At 39.4% G+C, this 8,554-nt stretch overlaps 1 pseudogene; it reads right to left on the bottom strand.

The window, feature by feature from the left end:
- Positions 1-5,285: 5,285 nt before the first annotated feature.
- The window catches only part of LOC102821507, a 44,294-nt pseudogene continuing 41,025 nt past the window's right edge, over positions 5,286-8,554 (bottom strand).

The raw sequence follows: 8,554 nt of genomic DNA, 5'->3' as shown, positions 1-8,554 counted from the left end.
GGTGACCTTGTATAGGGTTTCCGAGGCTGCAGTTCTTTGCAGGAGCAGAAAGCCTTATCTTTCACCTGTGGAGCTTGAACTGATGACCTTGTGGTTTGCAGTCTAATGCCTATCCTAGACAGTCACCATGCTCCCAAAGATCTTGTTAGAAATGCAGAATACCAGGCCTCAACTCCAGATATTCTAAACCAGCATCTGCTTTTTAACCAAGTCTCCTGGTCTAGAATAGTTGTACTCCACAGGGTTTTCATTATCTGAGTTTTCAGAAGTAGAGCTCCTCAGGGAAAGTGTCTTTCCTGTGGTTGATCTCAAACCTCCAACTTTTTGGTTAACAACCTATAACAGTTAAAGTTTTGTGTCAGCATGACTAGGCCAGGATTTTCAGAGCTTTGGAGGATTGGATGTGCTTATTCCCATGGTTAAGAAACGTAACATAGCCATAGTTAACTCTATGATGATTAGCTATGAGCAGGCAATCAACTGAATGGGTATTTCCTTGGGGGTGTGGCCTGCTCCCAATATAATGGACACACTGGTGGGATTTCTCTCTCTTCTGCTGAGGTGGAACTCTGCAATTGTGAGCCGTTTCCTTGATAATGAACTTCTCTTTACATATATTCATATATGTTTCACAGATTTTGCTTCTATAGAAGACCGGGCCTAAGACAAGTCAATCACATTAATACTTTGTACCACTCAAACCTACTAAAACTCAAACCCACTGTCCTCTAGTTGATTCTGATTCTTGTCAATTTTGTATAGGGTTTCTGAGACTATAGTCTTTAAGGGAGCAGATAGTCTCATCTTTCTCCCAAGAGGGGCTGGTGGATTTGAACCACTGATTTTTTGGTAACAGCCCAGTGCTTAACCCACAATGCCACTAGGGCTCCTTTTATATACTGAGGAACTCTAGTTGTAATGTAAGTGGGTTAAAATGAAAAATAGTTTTTAAAAGTTTGACAATAATTTTACAATACATTTTAAAACTTTATAGAATTCTGCAAACTATTTTGCAACTCTTCTCTTAGGAATTACCATGGATATGATCAAAGGCATAGTGACAAGAATAGTTAAGTGCTGTTCATAATATTCAAAAAATTATAAAACCATAATGATCAATAGTAAGAGAGATTATTTAAATATGATATAATATAGCTTGATAAGGAGCCCTTGTAGTGTATGGATTACAAGGTGGGCTGCTAACCATAAGATCAGAAGTTCAAATCTACCAGTCGTTCTGAGGAGAAAAATGAAGCTTACTGCTCCCATAAATATTTACAGCCTTAAAAACATATACATATGACTCATACAGGGTAGCTATGAGTCAGAACCACGTCAGTGGCACACAACCACCACCACTACCAATATAGATATTAAAGGTGACTTTATTAAAAAAAAAATGTTTTTTAACAGAAAATTGCTTATGATGTATGTTTTTGTTGTTAAGTGCCTCCGAGTTGGTTCCATCTCATAGTCACCCAGTGTAGTGATTCCAAGGAGAGACTGGTGAGTTTGAACAACCAGCCTTCCAGTTAGCAGTGCAGTGCTTATCTTACAGCATCTATAAATGATATGGAAACCATGATACTGTTTAATAAGCAGATTTCAGTTTTTAAAAAGATTGTAAATATTCTGCATAGTAACAAAAAGTTCCCAGTAATTATCTCAGGAAAGGGAATTACACAGGATAATTTATACTTTTGCAATTATTTGCATATTTAAATTTTCTTTAATAAGAATATAGTAAAAGAAATAAGTTTATTGTTTGATTCCTTTGTTGTTCTTACATAACACTCATTCACTTTTCTTCGTCCAAGGCTAAGCTTCCTCCTTCATACCGCTACTTCCTTCCCTTCCTGTCTCTGCTCAGTGCATTGCAAACTGCCTTCTGATTCTATCACTACTCTGACCTTCAAGTTGTCAAATTCAGGGTTCCTGTTTCCATGCACTCTGACTCCTCCACAGCATTTAAATACTGTTACCCATTTTCTCCTTGAAACTCTATCCTCCCTGGATTCTGTGACTCGCCTGGTTCTGGTTCTTTTTATCTGTGCAGTATTTTCAGACTCTGTTTAAGGTTTCTTTTTATGTTGTTTTCATTGTGTACAGTCAGGTCTATTCATAACCCACAGTGATGTCATATGACAGAGTAGAACTGCCCCACAGGGTTTTCTACACTGTAATCTTTACGACAGCATTTACTCCAGGATGAAGTTCAGAGTATGTGGATTGCCAGGTCTTTCTCCCACAGGGTAGCTGAGTGAATTTGAACTGTCAACCTCTTGGTTAGCAGCTGAGCACTTAACTACTATACCAATATAGCTGCCTCATAAATGTGTTTCCTAGGTTTCCATGTTTGGTCTTCTATTTTCCTGGTGTGGAGCTGTAGAACTACCAGTGGACTACGAACCACAAGGTTGACAGTTCAAACCCACCAGCTGCTCTTCAGAAACCCTATACAGGGTTACTATGAGTTGGAGCTGACTCCATGGGATGTAACAGCAGCAACAACATTCTTATTTAACACAGTCTCTGGGGTGACAGCAATGTCATACAAAGCTTACAGCCCCCACCACGTGTTTAGCCAGGTGATGGGACCAGCGCACACTTTTTCTTTGAGCACCAGAATGATGAATGCAACTGCCCACCACACACCTTTACCTAAAGGCACTAACCATTCCTCAAAATCAGTATGACCCAAACTCGACACACCATCTTTTCCTAAATGCCCATTTCTCCATCTATATTCACTATTTAGACTTGTTGTTGTTGTTGTTAAGTGTCATCGAGTTGGTTCCGACTTATGGTGACTCTATATAGGGTTTCCGAGGAGCAGCTGATGGGTTTGAACCAATAACACTGCAGCTCAAACCAACATCATTGCCCAGTGCTTACAGCACCATACCAGGACTCCTCTATTTTGATTAACGGCCCTAAATCTAATCATTCTAGTCTCAAATCAGTCAATAGTCCTAAATTCTTCTTCTTTTTAAAAAATCTCCAGCCCTATACATGGGAATTGGGTTTTGAAAACTGGGTGCCCCAAACTATGACTTATATCTATCTTTTAAGATTATTATTTTTTGTCTCCACTCTCAATGTAAGGAGCTCTGGTAGCATAGTGGTTACAAATTGGGCTACTAACCTCACAGTCTGCAGTTTGAAACTACCAGTGGTTCCATGGGAGAAAGATGAGACTTTCTGCTCCCGTGAAGATATAGAGCCTTGGAAACCCTATGCCTGGTCGCTATGAGTTGGAACCAACTCCACGGCACACCACCACCAACACTCAGTGTATGACCTTGGCCTTTATTTCACAGAGAAAACTAAGGGCACTATGAAGATTTTCCTCATTTTCTGTTCATTCTGTACTAGAGATACAAAGATGCAAAGCATAGTCTCTAAGAGCTTTCAGTCGAGTGAGCTTTGGGCATTTCTATGGGCACTGAAAAAGATAAATATATTCTTCCAACCAGTGTATTTTATGTTAATATTTAGATAAGGCTTAGTGTATAACCGGTTTGGCTAATTTCAAGGATACTTTTGAATTGCATGGCCTAAAATTCATAAATGTCACAGGAGAACAACATCATTAGTGAGGTATACACACCGCAGAATGGTCAACCATACAAATTCAGAAAGGCAGTGTTTACTCCAGGACAAAGTTCAGACAAGTAGTGTCTTAGTTCTCTAGAGGTGCTGCAACAGAAATACCTCCAGTGCATGGCTTTCACAAACAGATATTTATTCCCTCACAGTCCCGAAGTCCAAATTCAGAGCACTAGCACTGGAGAAAGGACTAGTGTCCTTTCAGCATCTGTAGGCACAGAATTCTTTGGAGCTCTGCACGTGTTTTGACCTCAGTCTCTCCCTGGATCTAAGAGCTTCACAGTGCAGTGATGTAAGTCCAAAGAACACACTCCACTCTCAGCTCTCCTTTCTTAGTGATAGTAGGTCCTTCCTTCTCTGCTCACTTCTCTCCTTTTATAGCTCAGTAGAGAGTGGCCCAAGATACAACCTAATCCTGTAGACTGCATCCAGTCTCATTAAAATCATGTTGTAGTTATTGTTGTTAGGTGCCATCAAGTCAGTTCTGACTCATAGCCATCCTATGTACAAAGACTACCAGTTATCTGTCAGTTTGTCATACAGTGGTGGCTTGTGTACTACTGTGATGCTAGAAGCTGTGCCACCAGGATTTGACACACAAGCACAGTCACCCATGCTGGACAAGTTTCAGCAGAGCTTTCAGACTAAGACAGACTAGGAAGGAGAGGGAGACTATTTCTGAATCTTTCACCACTGAAAACCTCATGAACAGCAGCAGAACATTGTCAGATACAGTGCTGAAGATAAACCCAGCAGGCTGGAAGACACGCAAATACAACTGGGGAAGAGCTGCCTCCTCAATGTAGACTTGACCATAACGCCATCATTGGAGTAAAGCTTTCAAGACATTCATTTGCTGAGAGCGCACAACTCAAAATGAGGATACACAGCTGAAAACATCCATTAATACTCAGAACATGGAACGTATGAAGTATGAATCTAGGAAAATCAGAAATTGTCAAAAATGAAATGAAACTCATTCAATCATTATCTTAGGAGTTAGCTGAAATGGACTGATATTAGTCATTTCTGGACTGTACGATGAATGACTTCCGCATTTTTGTTACAAATCTTTTACCTTTACAATTGTGGCAGTCGCAGTCATGATAACAATTACTCACTACTGAATCATAAGAATCTTATCCCCCATCTTTTTTCACCAGACCCATCTAGACAAGATGAAAACTATTCAGTGGGGACTCTATCGTCCCCCACACACTCTGAAACTAAACTCCCTCTGGAAACCTTATAAACCAGTCACTTCGAGCCTTTATCGCCCCCTCATTTTAGGTAGCTGATGTTGAAGTTGCCCATCCCTATCTACCCTGTGTACAGAGGGGATGGTGTTGATACTTGATGTGAAGACTCCTTCCCTCTCTGTAGGTAGAACTAGTATTTTTCCCCATCCCATCTCCACTTGATGTCAGTCAAAACATTCCATTGGCCATTTTAGTAAAGAAGAAAGAAAGAAAAAAACAAACAAACAAAAAATGCAATATGTTTGTGCACATGCACCAGTTACTTTATGAACAATAAGGGAATGGGGAATGAAAGAACAGAGAAAACTATATTCTAGTAAGTCAGGATGTGGAGAAACGAAATTGTGGTTTTCTAATTGAGAATGTATTTTTGGTGGGTTGGAACAGAGTTCTGGAGTAAAGTAGCAGCCTCCCTTTTTAGAAAACACTTCCTGTCTGCTGCTGGAAAACATCAATTCTGTCTTCATCCTCCATTTCCAACTGTGCGGATGTGTTTGTTTCATTGATTGGTTGCCCATCAAATCGGAATCTGCCTCATTGACAAACTCTGTCGTTCACAATAGGTTTTTGTTAGTTAATAAGTGGTGTATGCACCACAGAACCCTCCTGCCCTGCAACCTTCAGATTCCTATGAATGGTTCTGTCTTGACTCCTTCCAGGGGTTTCTTGTCACGGCAAATGCAGGAGTCTTCTCAGCTGTCACCAGGTTTGCACTGAACAAGCACACGGCAGCACCAGGAGTGGCAGAACTAGACATTTTATTTTATTTTTATATTTAAAAAACTTTACTGTGACTTGAATGAAGGGCTACAGAACAGATTATCAGTGTTAAACTCAAGAAATCAGACGTATCATTTCATCTCAATGACTCCAATCTCCTCAATCCCACTTTTCTCCCTTTTGTTTGCATTCTGCCTTCCTTCCCAATCTGTGAATTTGGCTGGCTCACAATTCTTAGTAATTTAGCATTACTTCTTCATGTAATCCAGTTAGTTGGATTATTTGCTGAGCATACAGATTGAATAGGTTTGGTGAAAGGATACAACCCGAACACACACCTTTCCTGATTTTAAATCATTCAGTATCCCCTTGTTCTGTTCTAAGTGCCTCTTGGTCTATATACAGGTTCCTCATGAGCACAGTTAAGTGTTCTGAAAGAAATACCCATTCCTCACAATGTTAGCCATACTTTGTCATGATGTACACAGTCAAAAATCTTTGCACAGTCCATAAAACAAAAGTAAATGTTTTTCTGGTATTTTTTCCATTCAGACAAGATCCATCTGACATCAGCAATGCTACTGCTAGTTGCATGTCCTCTTCCAAATCCAGCTTTCATTTCTGGTAGTTCTCTGTCGATGTACTGTTGTAATTACCTTTAGCAAAATTTTATTTGCATGTGGCATTCATGATGTTGTCCTATGACTTCCACATTCCGTTGGGTTATCTCTCTTTGGAATGGGCACAGATACGGATCTCTTCAAAACAAATAGGTTTACCAGGTAGCTACCTTCCAAATTTTCTGGCATAGAAAAGTGAGTGTCTCTAGTGCTGCATCAGTTTGTTGAACTATTTCAATCTGTATTCCATCAATGTCTGGAACCTCATCTTTTACCTGTGCCTTCAGTGCAGCTTGGAATTCTTCCTTCGGTGCCATCAGTTCTTAATCATATACTACCTCTTTTCTTTTTAAACTTTTTATTATGAATTGAGTGAAGGTTAACAGACAAGATCATCAGCTTTACATTCAACAAACTATACATTTTGTTTCACCTTAATGATTACAATCCCCTCCCTCCCAGTTTCCTATTTCACAAATAGACAAAGCAAAATTATTTGATGTACACATACAAAATAAAAAATACACATTGATTTAAATGTCCTAAAGGCATATTCTCGGAACCGACTCCATGGCACATAACAACAACAAGGGCATATTCTGGAGTCCTGGCACATCAGGACACTGCAGGAGAATGTGCTAAGCTGCAAGGTCAGTTTGAACTGTAAGGTTGGTGGTTCAAACCCACCAGCCACTCCTTGAAAATCCTATACAGGGTTGCTGTGAGTCAGAACTAACTTGACAACACAACAAGGGCATATTTTGCAAGCTAGCCTCCTGCCCTGTCTGTAGGTCTAAAGCCCGCAGTTGCTGTGTCTCTCCATGCCATTGCCTCTGCTACCATCTCTGTTGCCACTGATTTTGTAGGTAGGGTCTTGTGCTCCACTCATGCGCTTCCTTCTTGATGGCCCTGGGATATTCTGTTCCTGAAATGAAAGATTAACTACTTCCCCCTTTCAGTTACACATCTTCTTCAAGATTGTTACAGTTTTGACAATCACAACTAAGCCTGCTAACAGTGACTCATAATTGAATCATAAAATCCTATCAATATCATCCCCCCATCCCTTTTCACCAGCTCCATCTGGTGAAATTCAATGAGATTTTGCCTTACCGCCTTTGTTCTGAAACTAAGCACACTCATGAGAACTTGAAAGACAGCTTTTTTTTTTTTTTACAGTACAAGCTTTATTTGAATGAACACACACACATATGTACTGCGTAGGCATGGCATGTTTCTATAAACAGCAGCTATCACGACCTTACAGAAAGGAACTATCTCCACAGTGTGCCCCTAAACCACATTAAATTGACATCAATATGCTTAAAGCAGAAACTAGCAGCTCAAAAAAAATGCCCAGATAATGGGGGATGGAGATGTTTTCGAAATTTATTAATCACAATTCCCCCCCAACTCTTATGTTTTCATCATAACTTAAAATAATTAGAATACAATTTTAAGGATTTGAAATCATTTTGATACCTGCTCAAAAGAGATAAAAACTAAGTAATTTACAGATTCCAACCAGCTTAATCTAGTTTACTGATCTACAATAAATTAAAATAACTTAAATCTTTACAATTATTGTGTGGGAAAATGTAGATTGCATGAAATCCAAAAATGAAACGTTTTCCTGCAGCGTCCATTTCGCCACATGTCTAAACAGAGGTGGACTGAGACCATTTTAGGATTTCCCATGGTTCTATGCGTCTTAAAACGGAAGTGGAATGAGACCATCCAAATCTGACCAAAAAATCAACCTACAAGAATCAAGAAACTGAGCGTACCCCCAACAGGATAAACTCAAAGGACTCCATGCCAACCAGTAAGTATCATAGTCAAACTTGTGAAAAATAAACACAAAGGAAAATCTCTTGAAATTAGCAAGCTAGAAATGGCTCCCATAAGAGAAAAGCCATTTGAATGATAGCAGATTTCTCATCAGAACCCACGGAGCCACATTGCATCTGTCAGTGCTGAAAAGAAGAACTGTCAAACTGCAATCTTATGTTCCATGAAAATAGTCCACTGATGGGATAATCAATGCATTTTCAGATGAAAGAAAGAGAATTTGTCACTAGCTGATTTACCCTAAACGAATGGTTACAGAACGTTTTCCAAATAGAAGAGAAGTTATAAAAGAAAGAATCTTGGAACACCAGGAAAAAAGCAAAAATAAAAGAAAGTAAAAGGATGGATAAATACAATAGATTTTATTTCTCTTGGATTTTTCTAAATTATGTTTGACAGCTGAAACAAAAAAATATAGCACAGTCTAATTCAATTCTCGAGCCCTGCTGTGGTACTGAAGGAGAAAGTCGAAGCCTTTGGCAAAGAAGAAGTCTC

This window comes from Chrysochloris asiatica, unplaced genomic scaffold (assembly GCF_000296735.1).
Source record: "Chrysochloris asiatica unplaced genomic scaffold, ChrAsi1.0 scaffold00258, whole genome shotgun sequence".
NCBI lineage: Eukaryota > Metazoa > Chordata > Mammalia > Afrosoricida > Chrysochloridae > Chrysochloris > Chrysochloris asiatica.
The sequence above is the reverse complement of the archived record's forward strand: the minus strand, read 5'-3'. Positions and strand labels throughout refer to the sequence as shown.